General features: G+C 45.6%; 1 protein-coding gene across 1 annotated transcript in view; it reads right to left on the bottom strand.

The window, feature by feature from the left end:
- Positions 1–21,941, bottom strand: part of LOC8052052 — a 42,239-nt gene extending 20,298 nt beyond the window's left edge. The window contains exon 1 of the mRNA XM_042286354.1: positions 21,899–21,941. The gene's annotated coding sequence lies outside the window, so the exon portion shown is untranslated. The remainder of the gene's footprint in view (positions 1–21,898) is intronic.
- Between the last annotated feature and the right edge of the window lie 290 nt (positions 21,942–22,231).

Genomic DNA, 22,231 nt, shown 5'->3' with positions numbered 1-22,231 from the left:
AAAAAATTTGGTTAATATATTGAACAATGGTGGTTGAAGTGCGAAGTGGGTGGGACGGGGACAGTGAGGATGGGACCTTTGGCACGCAAGGAATACGAGACTGGGTAATTGAACGCGGGATATTGAAACCTAGGGCTCATGACGCCGGGCTTTTGTGACGGGAAACGTTCGTTCACTACAGTCAGGCAAATTGCTGTGTGCCATTGATAGAGGCTGATTGTGATGTTTTGACTGTGCATATCACCCTCACTCCTGCCATACCCCACTGGGGCAGTAGTATGTAAAATAAATAAATAAACCAAAATAGATAAATAAGATAGCAAACGTCGGAGCGGGGACAACGCTAGGAGCCGACGAGTCAGTCAAACAAAGTCGAATGTGCTACGTCACTGCGCTTATTACCTTTTTTTTGTAGGTTTGTTTATGCCTTCCAATCCAACCAAACGCAGGAAGTGTGTCGTGACGTTGCGGTTTTGGTTTGCCATTGTGCAGGAATACACCGATGCCAATAGAGGGCAGTCTTCCGAAAGGTATCTGTTGTAACCATATACTTGGTGGCAAAGGAAAAAGCTTTTTGTTTTCCTTGTCTTACTATTTCCCGCGGCCGACCTATCAGCATAGGCCACCCCGATAATAGCGGCCCGTGCGGAAAATAAACACTCTAGCAACCGACGCTACGATCTGATGGTAGCAATCGGACAGCGTCAAAAGCGTCCATCATGGTATTCGTCATGTTTCTGTACGCGTTCTATCATCACTACACCAATCATGAACAGAAAAGGTCTGGTGCCTTGCGCCTTTAACGCTACTTGATTGGTCTCATAATCTCGTAGCGTCCGCTGCGTCTGGACTTAAAGGCCGACGTACAACCTCGGTTTTCTGCAAGAAAGACAATTCTCTTTGCGCTCCCCTTCCTAAAGTTGCGAGGGGAGCAAAGTTGTGGCAGGCTAAAATGTGGAGAGGATAGAGGGGAGGAGGAGGTGGGCAAAAGTGGAAAGCGCGAAACGTACGTTGGCCTTTAAGCTGAAACAAAGTATAGCTGCGGTTCATGGCTCGTTCATTCCGGATCCACACTCTCAAGAAAAAAGGGTGTCAAAAGGTGTATACTTACACCCTTTGTCCCATATAATACACCCCAGAATTTCAAATCGACGTAGAGTGCCCTACAGTCGAACGCAGGGCCCGAAATTTTACGAGGGGCTTGATAGCCGTGTGGTACAAAATTTTGAATAGGTAAAGTACGTATCAAAGACCACATAAAGGAAACACCGAGTTTTTACAGTAGGGTCCAGAAAACCCCGATTACTTTTTTTGTGTTCAGAAAAACGTGCATTAGCAATTTTAACAAGTTTTACCACACGGCTATCAAGCCCCTCGTAAACACTCGGGCCGTCTGTTCGACTGTAGGGCGCTGTATGTCGAATTGAAGTTTGGGGGTGTATTATATGGGACAAAGGGTGTAAGAATACACCTTTTGACACCCTTTTTTCTTGAGAGTGACACAGTGAAGACGAGGCCAAACCCAGCCTTTGACGCAAGTCCTGCATCCCACTGACGGCGGCAACACTAGTTCTGCGAGATATACCACGGCTTATGTGGTGCCCCAGTTCAACATAAGGAGATAAGTGGACACCTTATCTAAATCACCTGGAAGCGACCTCCGAAAACAATTCGGTAACCGATGCAGCGAAAAAACGCGCATTGCTGGTATCGGCCCTAACTTCGAAGCTAATTTAAGTATTTCAAGCGTCCAGCCCTTTGGAAGTGGTCAACAGGCTCACGCACTCACCATTCCTAGAGCAGTTAGCAACGTACTATTCACCAAAATCGCCGAGAGTGCCAAGTTTCCTTAAAAGAAAACAAAAGCCGGATTATTTTGTACAGGAGTTTCTGGTTGCCATTACCCGTCTAAAGCTACGGCCACACCAGCGAAAAAAAGCGGCGAAACGTCGCGCGCGGCTTGCCGCCTTGCCGCAAAACCTGCTCCGCGGCAGTATTCTTCCACCGCAAAACGAATAAGCTCCCCGCTATTTTACGCCGCGCCGCGATCAAGACAACAGCAATCAGAGGCATCGCACTCAGTGACGTGCGATGCCATGGCAACACTTTCCCTGCCGACCGAGAGTTATTTTTGAACCGCCAGCCGCCATGAGCTTCGTTCAGGAAAGTCAAGAAAGCAAATCACTGGCCTGCCCTTCAACGTTTCGGTAGAGCCAGGCCGGGCGTACCCAAAATCTTTGTCTTCAAACCTTTTGTACGTGGCGACGTCGCAAAACTAGGAAACACGCGATAATAATAAATTTCACGATTGTGAGGAGGTCGTCGTCTGGATGAGCCATCAATGAATAGGACGAGCGCAGCCGCCAGAGTCGGAGGCCCAAACGAAAAGCACGGAGTACCTCGCAGGCGCTCGTTACCATCAAGAGAGTGCGAGATTTTGTGTGCGGTCACGTGACTGCCGCGGCGGCAAACCGCGAGTCAGTGTGGCCCTTCCACGCGCGAAGGCGGGATGGTGGCCGTACCTTAGCTGAGACTGACAACTTCGGCGACTCTCGCGAACGCCCACTCCGTGATCGCAGTCTGCGAAATCTCCAACGAGGACGTGCGGGAACTTTCGCTCACTGAATTAAACTTGGCATTACAAGCGGTAGGCGACATTGCCCTCGCCCCGAATGCCACAACCGAAAACAGCCCAGTCATGTGGCCGTCGACGGTGATAATAGGCAACGTGGTTACCCACGGCCCACATCGCCGGGCGCCTTCAACTCAAGGCTACTGCCAGGATGCCGCGACACTGAGCTGCTCATGTTGTGAAAGTTCATCGCACGGCGCTGAATCATGAAATTTTTAAAGAGCTACATGTCATCCTTGCGGAAGGGTTGGATACCTTCCAGGTATTGTTGAAGCCGAGTAACTCCAAGAACAACTGGCTCAGACCTACAAAAAACCACGAGGCTAGAGCGAATTCTCTCGATAGAATATTATTAATAGCGACTCGAGCGAGGAAGGAAACTTGTTTGGATTACGGTGCTCCCCCGCCAGAGCAAACGATTCGGTGGGTTTAGTTAACCGGTAATACTAAAGTTTTCTTGAGACGGTGTTCCACTAAGGATGGTTGTAGACACAGTGTCTCCCGTGAGTGTAATCCCGCTGGACGTCTACTTTAAGTACAGAAGCTTGTGGCCACATTTTCAGAAGACGGTTCGCCTGTCGTGATTTCTTGGAACATTGCCGGTGTTAGGGGAGTTGAAATTGCTAGTGAAGTAGAAAATGCGAGTCAAGTACCAAGACAAAGTTACGGAGGTCAACCTTATTGAGCTGGAATGTTCTCAACATTTTACGCGCGGCACAGATTTGATTAGACACATGAACGCTCCCGGAGTTCCCGTCGTCAGTCTTTCAGGCGCCCGTTTCCCTGCTGCAGCTCACACAACGACCCCGACAAATGACTGGAACTTGGAACTGCATCTCGAAGAGTTCTCCGACTTATTTGAGCCCGGAGTTGGAACGGTGCAAGGCTCACCAGTGACTCTGCTCGTACGTCCTGATATCCAACTGAAGTTTCCAAAAACAACTACGGTACCGTAGGCGCTACGCGAGAAGGTGTTCTTTGAGTTACATCGGCTGGCAGTCGAGGGAGTGCTCTCGGTCGTACCACATTCGGCATGGGTCACCCCGATAGCGCCGGTAATTAAAAAAATCGTGCGGTCCGAATACGCGGACATTTCAAACTCGCCTTCAATGCCGCGTGTCATACTGGGGGGCTAAGCTCGGCACGGAGAGAACAATGCGAGTTCTCCGCCGAACTCGCCGCCCGCCGCGATTGGTCGGCGCCGTGCACAACGATACGCGCCGTCACTCCCTAGGTCGTGACGTCACAACGGAGGGTTTGAGGCGGTCGGAGAGTGGCAAATTCGGAACTCGCGGCGAGATACTGTGACATCATTGTGACGTGGTAGAAGCCGCCGTGGATGGGGAAAGCTTTCCAACCTAGGGCGAGTTCGGGTGAGTTGGGCGCGAGATGAGGAAGAAGCGTCTAAAATGGCAGCGTTTTTGTTCGTGTTTCGCCGTCGGCGTAGGCATTTAAGCCACGCCAATCTGTCTGACATGGACGACGTTGATTTTCAACAACACTATCACCTCTCAAAAGACGTGGTAAGGTGGCTGGGCGATGAACTGCGTGGCGAACCGGGCTTGAGGCGATGGAGCCGTGAATGGACCGTCGTTCCCGTCGCCGAATCCTAGAAACAAATTCTACAAAGTAAATCCTAGAAACAAATGTGTTTTTACGGCAATCTGCAACCAGTAACGCAGTTTATTATTATCTACAGGCTTTTATAATTATTGGGATGGTTTGCTGCGCTGCGTAGACGCAAAAAAAAAACGCACTTGAGAAAATTTAAACTAAAACAGAATATAGAAGGAAAGCAATGTACATGAACGGCGCAGACTAACAACTGTGTAATTTATTTCTTATCTTTTTCCCTCCACACTGTATTTCGACGAACAAATCGGTTGTTAGTTTTTCATACAGCAGGAAAACATGCCAGAACATGGCGACATTGTTGCTTGTAGAAAAGCAATTTAGCCAGTGCAGTACAACCGCTAGCCTGGTGTCTTTAACGTGCACCACGCAGTAGTGATACACGACAGCAGGCCGGTACGATGCTCATCCAGATCGAAACGGGCAGGGGTGGGGATTGAACCCACGATCCTGGGTTCTGCAGCGTGAGCTTTCGCTCCACGTGCATCCTATTTTGAAGAACATTGTGGCTGTGTGGCGGTGTGGGGAGAGAAAGATGGAAAAGAAATTACGCAGTTGTTAGTCTGCGCCATTCCTGTATGTTGTTTTTCTACTCTCTGCTTTAGTTTAAATCTTTACCAAGTGCGTTTTTCTTGCATCTACGCAGCGCACCAAACCATCACATTGTCTAACCACCTAGCCCATATCCAAGCAATATTTGTATAATTAGCTGGCGACAATCGGAGCCCCAGAGTCGTGAAGTCAACCAGCGGTTCACGCCTGATCCAAAACAGACCCCGGACGCCGTCCAAGACCGCCGGCGCCACGCTGAGCAGCTCCGCCGTCGTGATCCCACCAACCCGAGTCCGCAGCAGGGTTGGGCAGTATCGTGATACAAATGTATCGCGATAGTATTTCAGAAATACTTTCAGTATTTATATTTCCGTATTGCGATACAATTTTGAATCAGTATCTGTATTTCAGTATCAGAATACCTTTTTGGTCTATTCCTCGTACTGCGATACAATCCCGGGTCAATGTGCAGTGCTAATCACACTTGTCTATAACGCGCGAGCGTGCGGCTTTCTCCGCGGAGCGCTAGACTGGTGGCATTTGCGGCAACTAAGCTAGTCACGTGGCGCAACATGGAGCGGCCCGCTCGAGGGGTGTCCTGCCCACTCTATCAGCTGGCAACGAACGGGGAAGGCCGCTCGCACGCTTTTTACAAACATCATTGCTCGAACAATAAACAAACTAAAGCATGAAGGCGTATCAACGATGACGTCATCAAAAACCAAAAATATATCATAAAGCACTTTACTTTTATCGTTTATCAAGCTAATAGAGTGGGCCGGACACCCCTCGAGCGGGCCGTTCCATGTTGCGCCACGTTACTAGCTTAGTTTATGCGAATGCCACCAGTCTAGCGCTCCCCGGAGAAAGCCGCATGCTCGCGCGTTATGGACAAGTGTGACTACCACTGTACCTCGTTAAAACATTCGGGAAATCAATGACCCCAAGCGAAAATTCAGGAGACTGTTTTATTTATTTCTTTCTTGGGAGGAGTAGAGGGTGCAGTAAATGGGACATTGAGATATTGTTATCAAGCAGACCAAAGTTAGGTTTTGAACATTATGGTCCTGACTTTGGTGGCTCCCTCACATGTCTTCCGGGATGCTTGAGTTGGCAACTACTTTTGTGGAATCAAAACGTTGATGGAACAGTGGGTAGGAGCTTCACAACTGTTCATCGCGCTCCCAGGACCATTTATTAGGGCTGGTGTAAAGTTTCTTTCCTCAAAGTATACGATAAAAAAAACATAATTTTATTTCAAGGCGACGTCTTGAAGTGATTCTAGAAAAGATACTGAGATGGGACTGTTCTCCGTTCACCTCAAAGTTGACAGTGCATGGAAGCTACGAGCTCGTTGAACCAGTCATACGTCGCTTTTTTTACCACGTGATCACGCTCCTGCCCATATCCACGCGCAGGAAGGGGTCAGGTGATGAAAAGGAGGCGGCTGATTGGTCTGACAAGAGCGTAGCTCCCGCCGCACTGTCAGCTTAAGGATGAGCGGAGTATGGAGGATGCTGACATTTCGTGGATATTTCGGTACATGGATATAAAGAATAAAGCGGTTCATGTGATACTGCTTCGAAGGAGCGCACTATATATAAAGAAAAACTTCCCTGCATTCTGCATTAAAAGTATTTACAGACTTGTGAATACTCGGTTAGTTTCCACGGCTTTATGTTAAAAGGAAACTGGCAATTCTACGCGAAAATAATTTCTTGCCCGAGAACTCCAAAGTTCAACATCAATGTTTGTCTCACGGTTAGTACGACTTTGTTTTCACTGTAGGATTGATTTATCCGCTTAGAAATACAAACTTTGTTAACGTAGCCTACGTATTACCAACTCCAAGCGGGGTTTTTCATAAGCATTGAAAACTGAAAAAAACAATATTTGCATGGTTTAGAACCCTCCCCTTGTAAAAGCGGTCTTTGTCCGTTTAAATACGAAACCTTGTACCTTGACAAAAAGTAAGGGCGCAACCATGTAGCTTGACACATGTGGAACGCTTAATCTTCTTCGGTAACATGACCTTTTGCCCAGATTGGCAGCGGCTGATTGCTGAGCTATTTAATAAGTTACTTCTCATCCAAAGTAGTCGAGAGCAACAGAAAAAGTCGTATGTTTACTTTTGTTTCGTATTGCTTTCATACGAAAAAAATAAAATACGCCACAAAAAGTTGTTTCGTTTCTGTTTTAAAAATAGTATTTTTTGCCGGTAATACAAAAGTTAGCATAAAAACAAATTTAAGAAAAATTTGATTATTACTGCCCCGGCAAAATGTATTCCTGTATTTGTACTCCCAAATATTTTTTCTAGTTTTCATATCTATTTCTGATACGTATCGTGATACTTTTGCATGTGTGTATTTCAGTTTCAATATCTTGATTGCCTTCATCATGTATCTCAGTATTTATGTTTCCAAATACAATTTGCTGCATCTCTTCAGATGCGGAGAGATGCAGTAAATACCATTTATTGCATTCCTGCGCACTGCCCACGTTCTAAATGATGCCGACAGCAGACATGCCAGCGCCAAACCTCCCGCCGCCAGTGCCGCTGACTCCAAGAAGATCGACGCGAACACGTCGACCGCCGTCAAGCCTCTTCTACAGGAGGAGGGCCGTGCTGGATGACGAACGACACAGCAGTTTTCTTTCGAACATGACATAAACCCCGAGACTGCAGGCAAAAAACTACGCGAACACTAAAAGATCTCGAAACCTTTTAGTGTTCGCGTCGTTTCTTGCCTGCAGTCTCAGAATTTAGGTCATGTTCAATGTAAACCAGCTCATTTGCCGCCTTATATTCACCTCTTTCGTTTTCTTGCTTTCTTTCCTGAGGCCAACCTGCCAAGATCGAACGCACCAATAAAGCAATAGGGCACGGAGAATACACGCTCTTCGCTTACCGGCGTCTTTAGAAGCGGTACATGGTTTGTTCATTCCAGATGAACAACACTAATATTTCTAAAAGATCGAGTTAGTTGTTTGAGATAGTGCGCAGCAAGTTTTTAATTAAAGCCATGATTTTTTTTTTTATACGTTAAAAGCTTGATTGGCGAATTCCGTGACGATTAGCCCCTTGTTGTGTCCCCTGGCCGTATAACTGACCGGCACAGAGTGTATTATTGCACCTTCCACGGATTTTTGTATTACATTTGTTCCGAGCAAAATCAAACAGCCTGTAAAACCAGAAATCTGCCTCTCGGGCTATAGCGTGTTTCACATGCAGCGGTTTTGGCCCTAGAGCGGCGCGATTTCTGCCGTCGCGGCGCTCTGGCCAGCACCAGCGGTTGAGCGGCACGAGCGCCGCGACGGCAGAAATCGCGCCGCTCTAGGGACAAAATCGCTGCATGTGAAACACGCTTATGTCTGCGATTACGAAGACGAAACGCGATGTGGGGGCAGATTCCTGCCTCTTGATGTCGCTCATGTTTGACCGGAAGGAACGCTCTTGATATCCTGACGTATCCAAGTACCGCCATTGTATGATCGTGCCGCCAGCGATGCCGGTGACGCGTCGCCCCTTTTGGCTCATGGCGCATCCCACATCCCAACGCGTTCGCTCCTATTGGTATGCTGTGGCTGCCGGTGACGTGAAGCCGTTTGCGAGCACGCTCCGATTGGTCTACTGTATAGATACCGGTGCCGCGCCGCCGCGACAACCTATCGGGTGTTTCAAATAGCGGCCCCGCTGTTTAAATTGACCGCACAAAATGTTGTTTCTTTTACCCTGTCGCACTTGCAGCGTTGCCCACAGGTGGTGCGTTTTTTCTATAAAATTTGCAAAGAGCGAACTTCTTTGAGAAAAAAGTAAAGAAAAAAAAAAGAGCTTAGCTCCTATGGAAATGCAGCCAAGCCACCGGTCTTCAGTCAATAGGGTGCCCTATTGTTTGAAGACCGGTGACTTCGCTGCGTTTCCATAGGAGTTAAGCCTTTTTCTTTTTTTTTACTTTTTCCTCAGATAAGCTTGCCTTTTGCAAATTTTATAGAAAAAATGCACCATTTGTGGGCAACGCTGCACAAAATCGTAACGCTATAGGTTAAAAAACCGAATTTTGCGGTCGATTTAAAGAGTCTGGTCGCTATTTGGGACGTGGACAATAGACCGAATAGCTGAGGAATGTCTTGCTCCATTACTGTGGAAATATAAACTAAAGGGCGAATACCAATTGGAAAGTTTCGGTAAACTAACTGGCGCGCAATAACGGCAAAACCTGACAATAAAAAATTTATGCTCTTAATATAATGTTCATAGAGGTAATAGCTTTTCTTATTATTAGTTTAAACTAACCCTTAATATTAAAAAACAATTCCTTGGGGGCTTATAAAAAAAATTAAATGTACATAGATATTAGAAAGCAATAACTTTAATAGGAATCTTAAATGCTGGAATAAAAGTCGCGGGCCATTGGGAGCTTTATCGCGCCGGATAAAAGGGGTCCACTTTCCAAATTGTTCACCCCGCGACGATTCACGCGGAAGATGGCCGCCCCAATTATTCCTGACCGCCGAGGCGATCTTGCCGTAATTAAGAAGGAACGAAAAAAGACAATAGAAAATACGGAAAACAACAGAGCGGACAAAAAAGCGGATGGAGCTCATCGAGCCTGCACAAAAAGGGCATCGTCACGACGCGCGTTGTCTTTGTGGGTTTGTTGTCGTCTACTAAAGCAATCGCGCACAGTGAATGCGGCGCGATCCGGCGCTTTCTTTTCTGCGACTGATTAGTTCAGCCGTTGATAGCAGACCCAGAAAGACAACGAGCGCGAGACATTGGCGCTGCATGCCTGACTCCCTCGGATTATAACGTCGGCAATGGTCGAACTTAGGTAAAACAAAGTATACGGAGAGGAAGTGTTCCTCAACTTGTTTGTGGCGCATCGGAACATAAGGGGGAAGGCACATTAATCCGAGGACAACGCTCAGAAAACACACTATAACGGGAAAGCCAGGTTCGCGCTATCGTTGAGTGAGGTTGGAAAAGAAGAAAAAAGCCTATACTTCGTCTGACCTTCGCATGAACTAACTGCGAAGGCTGTGCAAGCGCGAGTGGATAGCATTGACTGCCTTGACTGGAGAGCACTCGCTGAACGAGCGCTCGTGCAGCCGCTGAGGCTTTTTGCAAACTAATAGCTCGCGCTTTTAGAATGCTCGGCTAACAATAGTCCATGCCAGAGCCGTTTATACTGAGAGAGTTTGGCCTTCTTAAGGAGATTTTGGCAGTCTGACAACCACAGCAGCGTAGTCTGACAACCGGGGGATGACTACTTCCGTCCGCCATATTGTGGATCTGACTCATAGGAACTCTACGCGATTTCACAGGAATGAACAAGACAAAGAAGTAACGCCATATTGTGTTATCGCGAAATCCGCTGGTTCTAGCGGCCAACAAGCTCCGCCCATCGGCCAAACTCTCTCAGTATAAACGGCTCTGGTCCATGCTAAGGTGAGGCGAAGTATAGGCGCATTAGGTGGGTAAACAAATACACGAAGTTCGCGAGGAACAGACGAACTTAAATTAACAAAAATTTACATGACGCAACCACTTTTTTTTTTAGATAACCATGAATGCCACCCTACATCGATCGGCCTCCGATACCCCGTGGGAATATATCGTGTCTACAGATTCAATGTCTCACCACGGCGGTGGGGGGAGAGGGAGAGGATGACGCGAGCTGGCGTCATCGCTTCGGACCCATACGAGCGTCGCACAGCTGGCGCGGAGCCAAGGACGTGCAAACGCCGCGTCGCTTTGGAATGCCGTTCACCTCAGTGGCCGCTCCGGCGGTGGATGTGGTTCTTTTCACGAGTGATATGGCTGATTGTATTCAAGAGCGACTACGGAAGAAAGCTGAAGCCACGCATTAATTGAATTGAATGCGATGAATATGCTGACGCATTTTAACTGAATGAATGTTATTGTTTCTCAAACCATTTTTTTGTTTTCTTTTTTTTTTGTTTTTCAGGAAGGAGAGCATTTTGTGTCGACACTCTACTCTATTCCACCTCTCCCGTTCCTTCAAGCGCCGGTAGCCTCCTTTTTTTTTCTCTGTGTTGGCTTGTTGTTAATTCACGAAGCGTCCACCGAGCGTATTGCTGGCGCTGGCTGAAAGGTTACCCGAGAAGTGGCTCTGCGCTACCATTTGGGTAACCGTTCGGCGCTTGTCCTTGCCTTTGTCCGGCAAGCGCACGCTCAATGGCTCCATCGTGGAATATATCTTTCAGGAAATAAGTGGTGCTCCCAGCATCTGTTTTACACGTTGTGACGTTCAGATGTATGGCACGAGAAATTATCCAAAGAGCGAAGCCGAAGTTGACGTTGGTTTAACGGTTTGTTATTTCAGAACGCAGAGAAGGCGGAAGGAAAGCCAAATAGAGTATGTGATGACCTCTTTTTCCGGTCGCTTAATTTTTTGCGTGTGTTCTCAGCTCCTAACGATATAAAAAGAGTGAATCGTGCCGCTACCAGGATACTCGAAGTGTTCGAGCCTGCAGGAGCATACATATAAACAACTCTACAATTCACCTCGTTGCAAGGACTCCGGGGATTTTCTGGAAAGGCCTATATAGACCATTTGCTAAATTACCCAAGCACCAAGGAGCACGCTGCGAGCGTAGTTACACGGGCCGCATGTCCTGGCGTCTGGAGAAGTAACTACTCTAAAGCAAAAACCTAAAACACGTGGCATCTTGCACGCACGATCGTCAAAGCTATAATTGTGTTACTTCGAATCTTTTATACGGAGAAGGCGGGCACATGCTGAGCGCCAGTACATACATTCCCAGCATTCTCCATGATGCTTGGGTAATTTAGCAATAGGTTCATTGACAGATTTTCTAGAATAAAAAAGGCTATCCTGTAGTTCACAGGAGGCAGGCACCATTTCACGAAACAGCTCGAGCTCGGCTCGTGTAGAAACTCGGCGCGGTTGTCGTGACTTCAGAAAGACTTCCCACAATGCATGACAGCGGCGATGACGTAATAAAAATGACGGTGAGATCTGTCATTTTGCCAACTCCACCTGCCCACGCAGGCATGGACTCAAGTCAAGCGTCGAAAGATCTTAATCGGAAAAGTTTTCGCTTCTTGTGGCACGATGCATCGACGTGCACAAGCACTGACCCGAAAACAGGGAACATCGGATCCTTTGAGGCCTTTAATTAGCACATAAAAAGTGTATTGCTTCTTCTCCTATTTTAACAGTGCCACGAACAAGACTAGGTAACTATCCTCGTATTTTGATCGTATCCTCGTAGTTTTGCCGTAACCCTCGTATCCTCGATTTTATCGTAATTTCGAGGTACATATATATATATATATATATATATTTACAAAGGGGGAATTACCGAGTTTTAACGTGTACACAAAAATACAAAAAAAAAATATAGCGCCTTGTACAGCTAAAAAGCATAGCCAGCCGGCAACAGTCAGGTGGCACCAGCAGAGTGACAACCCACGGTTATACTTTGTCTAGTTGTAATTTGGCAGAGAGTTAACAATGAGCCCCACAATGCGTGCCACCGGCTTCGATATGCGCTACGTATACGAGCGCAAAGCACACATATTGGAGCTTGACGCAGCAAAAAGCCTGATGCTTCTTCGCACTAAGGCCTGGTTCACACTTGCAAATCGGCGGGCGAATCTGCAAGAATTCTTCCGCCGGGCGTAGCGTCCACTGTGCATTGCCGCGGTCGATTCCGCTTCGGCGGCAGCGGATTAGCTGTAAGTGTGAACCAGGCCTAAAAGCGCTCTTCGGTGATACGTAGTCATGTTCCGATTGACCCGCCAGGGGCATAGTTTCCGCCGTACTGGCATGTTATGCAATCACGGCTTCCTGGCCTACCCAGTATTTCATGCTTCAGACGCTAGGCTAAGCGACGCCCCCAAAGTAATAAGCTACGTTTGAACGATGCAGCCGCCACTCCCAGCGGTACCCAATGTTACTTGCTTCAGTCGCTAGATAGCGCCAGGTTGCCTAAAAGCAATCATACAGCCAACTCTGGCTGGTGTGTCTTCATGATGATAATTATCCCTGGAAAAGGGAAACGAGGGGGACAGAGGACAGGCAGAAACCTCCAAACAGAGCTAGGTGACTGGTCCGCGACCGACAAAATTCGCCTGGTCTTGGTATCGAACCAGGGACCTTTCTATTTCATGTGGAGCGCTCTGCCAACTGAGCTAACCAGGAGTTACCGCTCATTCACACTGGAAGCGGATCCGCGTTCGCAAAGCGGTTGCGAACGCGGTTGTATAAAGATTCAGTACAATTGCACGCGCATTTGATGTCATCGAATGCGCGTGCAAGTGTACTGGTTTTTTATACAACCGCGTTCGCAGCTGCTTTGCGAACGCGGATTCGATTCCAATGTGAATGAGCGGTTAGACGTCAGTAGAGCAAACGGGTTTAATCAGCTGCCACTTTGTTCCCCTTCTCCAGGGATCATCATCGTCATTCTTGTCCAGCTCGCTTGCACCTTTGCATTAATTGCATCATCATTGTATCTTCAACTTTTTACCCCATCTTATAAGGTTTGCGAAACCCAATCAAAAATAAAAACTGAAAATGCAGCCGACTTTCTTCTGTGCCAGCCCTCGATGCAAGAAAAACACTTTCCAATGCCTTTCGCTCGCGCCCGTCGTACGACACTTCATCTTGAGATGAAGTGCAAGATGATGACCCACCGTGCCTCCTTGCATCTGCCTACAGGTGCAAAAAGCTGTTACAACAAGAAGCTTTACCACTATGCCTTTATTACGTAATAAAAACTCAGAAAACTGTTGAGAAATTGCAAAAATAAAAGACGCCCCAAAACAAAAATGAAGCGTTTATCGCGTATCTAGGCTCGAGAAGTTTCGCGGTCTTCGCCTCCACAATCTACGCAGAAAGCAGAATAAAGAGCTTGGTAAACTTTACACTCGAGCACGCTAGGGGCTCGTTCGGCCCAGGCTCCAAAACAAAGACAGTCAAACCCACCGAAGGAAGCGCACTGCTCCACGCTAGAGCAGGGTTAGGGGCGGGCCCGCTCAAGGACTCAGCCTCCGTCAGCGCATCCAAATTGCGCTTGTAAAAAGCGAGCTAACGGCTTCCCGATTGGATTGCTCACAGATATAACGGCTTCGGCTTGGCTCGTTCCGCACGCACGAGTATCTCCCACATACTAAGTGAGAGCGTTTCTTGTTGTTTTTATTTGGGCCTCTTATAAGAGAAGCGTAACATAAAAATAAAGGTCTCGAGGTATCGTTTAGACGCCTTCCGTGCGAAGTTGTTTACAGTCTCAATGGGGTCCGGGTGACTGGCGCAATCGAGGGGGGTGCCGTATAGGCCACTCGACTTGTTACTGCGTCACCAATAGAGGGTTGCTTGCTGGACGTCTTGAGCATTCACTGCAGGCAGAGAACTGCGGGTCCCGTTTGATGGCTGCACTCGGTCGGTACAAAAGTACTGAACCGTTTTGAAGAAACCCGAGACTTAGAAAATACGAGAGTTCACACCAAGAAAAGAGGAGAACGTTCTTCTTCTCTTAATTTGGTGTCTACTTTCGCATTTCTTCAGTCTCGGATTTCTTCACAATGTTCAGCGTACACCAGCTCACTGTCGCCCTTAAGAACGGATCACACACTCTCATACGTCATACAAAAGACAGTCGGCAAACACGAGGCACCGGAATATCCGTGGTTCGAATGCCTCGGGCCTAGTTTCTCCTTGAACGTGTTGCCATGCGGAATTCGAAGCTGGACTCTCGTGGTGACTCGCGTCCGAATCGGTATGCCTAAGGTTCTGTTCGTACTGATACGGTTTATTGCATTTTGCCTCATAGCTTCTAGATAGGGAGGTTACCAGCTCTTCTGGTTTTATTACAAAAAATGATTGAAGTGTCAAGACTGCTTATATAACTAATGGCGAATTCCGCTCGCGGATCTCCAGCGCTTCAAAAGCGCTCCATTTTGAGCGCGCATATTCCGATCTCAGATCTGGCTCGACTTTACATCTTCCACTCGCAAATCTCTGGCAGCTCCCGCTCCGTGGAGCGCCTCCAATTCCGCCGAACTTGACCCGCGGGGTTTCAAAGATCTATAGAATGTCACAAAAAAAAAAATTACGGTTTTTTTTTTTTACCACAAAAATAAGCGAGGCATCGCGAACGCTCGTTTTCTGCCCAAAGGTAGCGCTAGAGGTCAAAACATGATGCCAACGTTTCAGCCCGATCCGATACCTTAATCAAAAGTTATAAGTGATTTTCTGAAAATTTCCATAGGAAAATGGGGCCCATCTTCGACCGTTTCGGTTTCTGGTGCCATAGAGCCAGTTTTCCGAAGTACTTGAAGTACATTGTACTTGAAGTACTAATTTAAGTAGGTTTAGGAAACTTCTACCTTACTTGAAGTATGCATTCTCTGAGTGTGCACTTGTACTTTACTTAAAGTGTTTTTTCTGGTACTTTCCGAGCAAAGTAGAATTCCCGACTTCAAAGTACATTCCCCAAATTTGGTTTTGCTTAAGTAGTATCACGAAATAATGCTTTGTTAACTCCAAAGATATAGTGGGAGGGATATTCTACTTTTACTAAAAACATGAGTAGACGATGCATCGCTCCGTTTGTTCTGGGGGGTGGCTTTTCCGTAGCTTTTCGAACTCTCGCTACTTCTCGGTCGGTCAGTACGAGTGAGGAGATTTAAAATATTAGGCAAGCGAGATTAATCATAATGTAGCACCTGAGACTGTGGTGCGGAAAAATTAAACTTTCGCGTCGAAGAAAAAGACAGCAGAGGAGAACGTTACAATGTTTTTAGACACTCTCTTTTGTCTTTTCCTTGGACTTGAAAGTTCCTTAATTTTTTCGCACCCCAATCTCAGGTGCCACATTTATAATTAGTTATCACCAGCTCGCTTACACACTCACTGTTTTTTTTCATTAAGGAGAGGACATCCCTTTATGAGAGGATTACTTGCGGAAGCTACAGGGCTCACGTCATGCTCTCTACTAGTTTATTTACCTCCCTTGGGTGCAACAACCAGTAAAAAAATCACTATGCAGTGATTTTCAGGAATTTGTCTCAATTCCTGAAAATGAATACTCTGTGGCAACTTCATCAAATATTCGACGCTGTGTTTTAAAATAGGTCATGCAGCCCTGATTACCACCGGGCAATGCATACCAGTTAAAAAATCGCTGTATAGGGGAATTAAAGGGCATCATGAACGATTGTGTTAAAATACTTGTACTTCACTTTGAAAGTACTTTGTATTTATAATACTTGACTTCGAGTACATTGCACCCAGTGTACTTACTACTTTACATGAAGTACATCAAGTCTGCTTTACTTTGTACTTTACCTGAAGTACCTTTTCGATGTACTTTACCCAACACTGCATAGAGCCCCATGCATTCGAAAACTCCATCGGCCGCCATTTTCCCATTCAAATTTTCAGAAAGTGACTTATAACTTTTGAATAAGGTATCGGATCGGACTGAAACTTTGGCATCTGGTTGTGACCTCTAGCGCTACCTTTGGGCGGAGAATGAGCGTGCGGCGATGACTAGTTTAGTTTTGCGGTAAAAAAAATAAACGTGTTTTTTTTTTTTTTTTTTTGTGACGCTTTGTACACTGAAGTTGACAAGGCGCCCTACGTCATTTCTTCTCCCTCGGCGGTGGCGCATGCGCGACGAGGTCGGTGGGCCGACCGGCGACCGGCCGCGCCGTCCACGGAGTGACGGAGTCCAGTCCGTCGAGCTGGATCTGCTCGGATGCGTCGGTTGTTTACGCGGGATTGTGACGGCTCGAAGGCTTCTACTTCGCGTAGAAAAAGGATCGAAAGCCGCGACAGGACAGTGACATATCGGAAGCGCTGACATCTGTGATTGTGAGTGGAAGAACGAGAAAAAAAACCACAGAAAATTGGAAGGAGGCAGACGCAAGGTTAGGCCTGTTCATTTTTTCGCCACTGATTGTTTACTTCATTTACACCGCTTGCCGTCGGCGTTTTCTCGTGCAATAAAGCAAGAGCAGATTAGGAAACGACCGCGCAGTGATGATTTCTTACCTCTGTGTTTATTAAAGTCATACCAGCAATCTGAAACTCCATCCATGGCAATCGCTGTGCGTGTCCCGCCGCTTCGAGGCGGCCGAAAGGTATGTGACGGTGCCGAACGCAGACGTCTTCTCCGTTATTTGTGACATGGACTCCGTGGTACGTATAATTTCGCCCGGCCTGTTCTGCAGCTAAGAACTGGTCGTCGGAAAGATCAGTCGGCTGAGGCGTTGGTGGGCTCCTCAAGCTCGAGGAGCGGCCATTTTGAACGGTCAAGGGGGGAGCGGGGTCGCTCCAAAAAGGCGATTTCATCTTCCACTCATCGATTCGCAGCGGGTCCCACGGAGCGGAATTTTGTTTCCCTCGCGGAATTCGGAAGGCGTTTCGGATGTACGAGTGCAATTCACCATCAGTGAAACGATGACTCGTAAGCTGCCATTTGGTGCAATATCCATCAAATAAATGCCGTCATCGGATGTGTCCGGGTTACACACATCATAGAACAATCCGTTCGTTCTGCAACTGCGAACTCTCTACACAAAGCTTAGATAAGCAATTAAACGAAACTTGCGTTTGAATAGTGATGAAAGGGTTATTATACTCGTTCACGAAATGTTAATCTGCGGACTTTAATTTTCAGTGAATACTACATTAGTGTGTTGTTATATTTTATTATGTTTAGAATGGTCTCTACAAACTTCTCTCGAATAATGTAACGAATCCTCGTAATATTCGTTCTGACGTAACGTGGTTTATAACTATTTGGTGCGTATGCGTGTCTGTTAGTGTGTTTCTGCATTTGGGAATGCTTTCTCACATCCAGAAACAGATATATACACACAAACACAACGCAGCATTATAGAAATGATACTACGTTTGTTAAACCCTACAACTTCTATAAATATTTCTTGCTTTGTTTTAGGTTTTTTTTTTTTAAACCCCCCCCCCCTTTCCTTCCCAGCTAAATGAGAAGCAGTGTCTGTGGCGTCAAAGTTTCGGAACGTGATTTTGTGGTACTCTTTTAACTGCGAAGTTGGAGGGCACGAGAAAACTAGTAGCTCGTTTTCATACAGCCCTTTTCAGTGGGAAACTCAGCCTCAATCTTTTTCATTTTGTCGCTCTGGAGCAACGCCATTTGCATGTTGCTGTTTGCAAGTCAACAACTTCAATCAGGGAAACCCTACCAGTCACCAAAACTCTCCGCTCCGATCTAACAAATGATTATCATGGGCGATATGAACACTGCACAGCGTTGCTAATGCAAACACGACATCTGTTAATATCGAAGACCTAAACGTTTATGCCTACGATGGTTCCCCACGTGGACACATTACGCCCGGCTCGTATTTAATATTATCGTCTTTTTGTAGGTATAAATGGGAGTAAGCGGGTATAACGTGTTTGAGATGCCTTTGTACGCTTGCTCTGTACATTTATTGCTACGACGATGTCAGTCTGTGAAAATTTTAAATTAATTAAGCCGTTTTTTTTTTCATTAAGCCGGTAGATTTATTAAGCCCTTCAATTATTAATTTACATTATTAAAATGTATTTATCAACCTTTATCAATAACGTCTCATGTTCAGCTTTTTTGCTGACGTCTGTGCCATTTACCGCTAAGGGACTAACCCATGAGATCACCTACTCATCCAAGATTACCTCATCTGCATCGAAGTGTCGAGTAAACTATGGTAAACGTCCCTCATTGTCCAAAAATGCAAGATTGTGTCCTTTACTCGTGGCTTTAAACCTTCTTTTTTTCTCTTTTTCTTAACACTGTTCCGCTGGAAAAAAAAAAAAGTATTCTTAAACTCTTATAAGTATCTCGGAGTTCACTTTTTATGTTATCTATCTTCGACCCCTCATAATCGGTCATACCATGTCCTCTGCTAATCACCCTTTAGGTGCTTCTAATCGTAACTTGAAAATTTCACCTCTTCATTTTAAACAGCTTGCTTACTCATCCCTCATCAATTCAAAGCTTGAATACGCATCTGGGGTCTGGGACCCACTCAAGCCCACCTCATCAATAACATTAAATCAGTTCAGCATCGGGTGTTACGTTTTATTGAATCAGTTTATCCTTATTTTACAAGCGTCACATCTTTCCGAACACGCGCCAACCTACCCCTGCTCTCTAAGCGTCGCAAACTTGATAGGTTATAATTTTTCAATATTTTCTTTCTATAACCCGTGCCTCAAATCACCGTACTTTGATATCCAGAACTCCATTATCATCTTTCGGAACACAACCTCGATGTAATACGTCCGAAGCTAAAAACCGTCACTTTTCAAAAACGTTTTTTTTTTCTTTTTTTTTTTTCACATACCGTATTTAATTGAAACTGTCTTCCCGAGAAGATCGTAGATACACACGACACACCGGATTTTTGAAAAAACTATTACATGCTATCGCGTTTAAGGTCTAATCGAGTGTGTCTTTGTGTTTGTGTACTTATCCTCTTTATGGTTTTTTAATACATGCATCTTAATTTTTTGCTGCATTGTAGCTTTTTTTTTGTAACCCCCAGAAGCTCCTTCTGGTATTTAAATAAATAAAAAAACACTGGCGAGTGCGGCTATCCTTCTTAGGTTTCTAAAGGTAAATGTGTCTGGCGGGCCAAATCAGTTTCAACAGTCCGTCAATAACAAGGTAGCCTCCATAGTAGGCAGATATCACTAAACAATGCCTAAAAATACTCCGTATACGACAATATTTTGTATATACCTTTCGCGCTATCAGGTGATCTAACGTGCCAATAAAATCATGCCACCGAAAAACCACGTGAGAGCAGAAAAGTCGAAAACTCCACACCCAAGCCTCATATAAAAAAAAAATAAATCAAAACAATTAATGGCGTTTGTGTTTCGTTTTCTTTTTTCTAAATCCTTCTTCGAGTTGCCAAATTGTGCACAAAAAAAAAATATACGCGAAGATTGGAAGCTAAAGTTGGCACCGGTTCCAATCATCGCCACCACCTCTCGAACTTTTCCAACAAATTTTGTCGCTCCTTCAGCGACTCCTTAATATTTCGCCCGCGATCCGTAAGTTATATCGTTCTTGCTTCCGTCGAGCTTTTTTTTTTTTTTTTTTTGTACTTTTGTAGCATTAACCTCCATATTGTCTTTTTTTTTGTGTATGTGTGTGTGTGTGTGTGTGTGTGTGTGTTTAAAGCAGATGATGGATTTTCGAGTAGTAAGGCTGCCGCCATTTTTCGCCGCGAACAATCATCAAGGCGTGAGGTCAAGTGAGCTCAACTAAAACCTGCGTCGCAACCGAAGGGTGGCCGTCAAATAGAAAATTACGGTTCTGGATATTAGTTTTTGTAGTTTTCATACTGTTTACTGCACACGTGGGTTTGCGAAGAACAGAAAGGTAATGCAGTTAGAACTTGTCACCCTGAGTGACTTTTTTTGGACTAGACCGTACAAGGCGAGTTCGAGGCAAGCTAAAGCGAACACAAAATCGGTGCCTTTCAGCGTTTTGCTCAGACACGGTACTGAACAGAAAAAAATACCTTTTTCAGTCAATTCCCGAAATCAATACGATTCCGCCAAATTAGTAGTTTTGAGACCATGACAACGCTTCAGTTGTGAAAAAGAAAAAATATATGAGACGGCTACCGCTTTCTCGCGATAACTGTGTCACTCTCTGGGCCTTCTGTTAGCACTACGGTGAATCGTCGTCCGACAAACATCACATCTGGGACAGGCCTTCAAGATTTAGCTACTTTCTTAGCTACTTTCAAAAGCAACGCAAGCTAGCAATGGTTATTTACTATTACACTTTTATTAAAATACAGGGAGTCTTAAAATAACGAACCAAATATAAAGTTTTCGTGCCGGCCCGGTTTGTACTACCTGGGCAGTCGTGTGCCGTAGATTCTAAATTTTTAATAACAAAACGCTCGTTCATTCAGCTTTTTTAATAGCAAAAAACGAAATGCAAAGCCACTGAAGCGCCGTTAAAAATAATAATAAAAAGGCGTCTTGCAGTTAGAAAGCCTTCAAGCGGATAAAAGGAAACGTATGGACTCCACCCGCATAGTGGGAGAGTGCGGACAAGAAAACGAGGATCCTCCGGTCGCGGGGTCAAACATGATTGTCGTCTTCCCCTGCTTTTTAATCTTAAAAAAGAAGAAAACGTGACCTGGACTTTTTACTTTCTGCGGGGGCCTTACTATGCTACCAAAGATACGCTAACGTACCCTAGATAATATTTTTGTTTATGCAGCCTTTTTAGAATGCTCTAGCGAGATTGGGATTGTCTCGTCTTTTCTTCTAGAACCTTTTCGGGTTCGAAATGACCGAGAGAATTGACTTATGTCCTGCCCCTGTCACCAACTGTTTAATAAGAACTAGACTCATGACGAGTCTATCTTTACAGCGAAACTTTTGTTGTATTATAATTTATTTTCTATACTGCCACTCTCTCTCCCGGAGGCAGCAATGGGAGGTGGTGCGCCAACATCGGCGATCGGCACCTGCGGATTCTACAAACTTGTTGAGAAGACAAACTCTAAGGTCTTTGTACGGGAAACATTTCTCACAGTCGTGGACTTCAGAACTTCGGTGCCCAAAGAATATGTTCAGTGTCGTTCGTGCAAATCCTCCTCTGTCTACAATTCTTCAAATACCGGGACGTCTCATCTCAGTCGTAACAAGTGCAATGTTTCATCGAGCAGCGATATGACTCCTTCTTTTTAACCCCTCAATGACCTAAACCTTCCGTGCTCGCGGACGTTAGAGAGAAATACCAATCAATACTAAATAAAATCGCGTTTTTTACCTTTTTACTATAGGCCGTTCAGTTTGTAGCTTTCAGTGGTACCTTGTTGCCAAAATAGCCTTACCTATTTCCAAATAATTTATTAGCAAGTAAAAGCAGCGATTTAAAAAAAACGCCAATGTAAACAACCATTCTACATCTTATATGAACAAACTACGGGGAAACTTAAAAACGTAAATGGAGACCAGCGACCTAACTAAGCCACAAAGGAAGCGACGCGGAAACCACAGGAAGCTGCAAGATAGCCACACTTACAATGCTCCTTGCCGTAATACTGGCCGCTTTCCCCTTGCTTCTGTTGTGACCGCAGATCCTGAAACAACAAAATAAAAGGAAGAAATATGAAATGACGTGGCCAACGACGCTTCGCAAAATTGCTTGAGCATACGTTTTTTTTTTTTTTCTTTTTGAACAGAGGCGTTTACGCGACACATTGTCACCCAACCCTTTCGTAAAATGTCAATAAGCAACCTGATACGGCACCGGAAGCCGATACTGTCTTGACGATGCATACTTCCGCCGGCATTCTTACGACGAACGAAAGATGGCCGTTTCGGCACAACCAGACGAGAAAGCGTCGCCGTTGCG

This window comes from Ixodes scapularis, unplaced genomic scaffold (assembly GCF_016920785.2).
Source record: "Ixodes scapularis isolate PalLabHiFi unplaced genomic scaffold, ASM1692078v2 PGA_scaffold7__128_contigs__length_106722199, whole genome shotgun sequence".
Classification (NCBI taxonomy): domain Eukaryota; kingdom Metazoa; phylum Arthropoda; class Arachnida; order Ixodida; family Ixodidae; genus Ixodes; species Ixodes scapularis.
The sequence above is the reverse complement of the archived record's forward strand: the minus strand, read 5'-3'. Positions and strand labels throughout refer to the sequence as shown.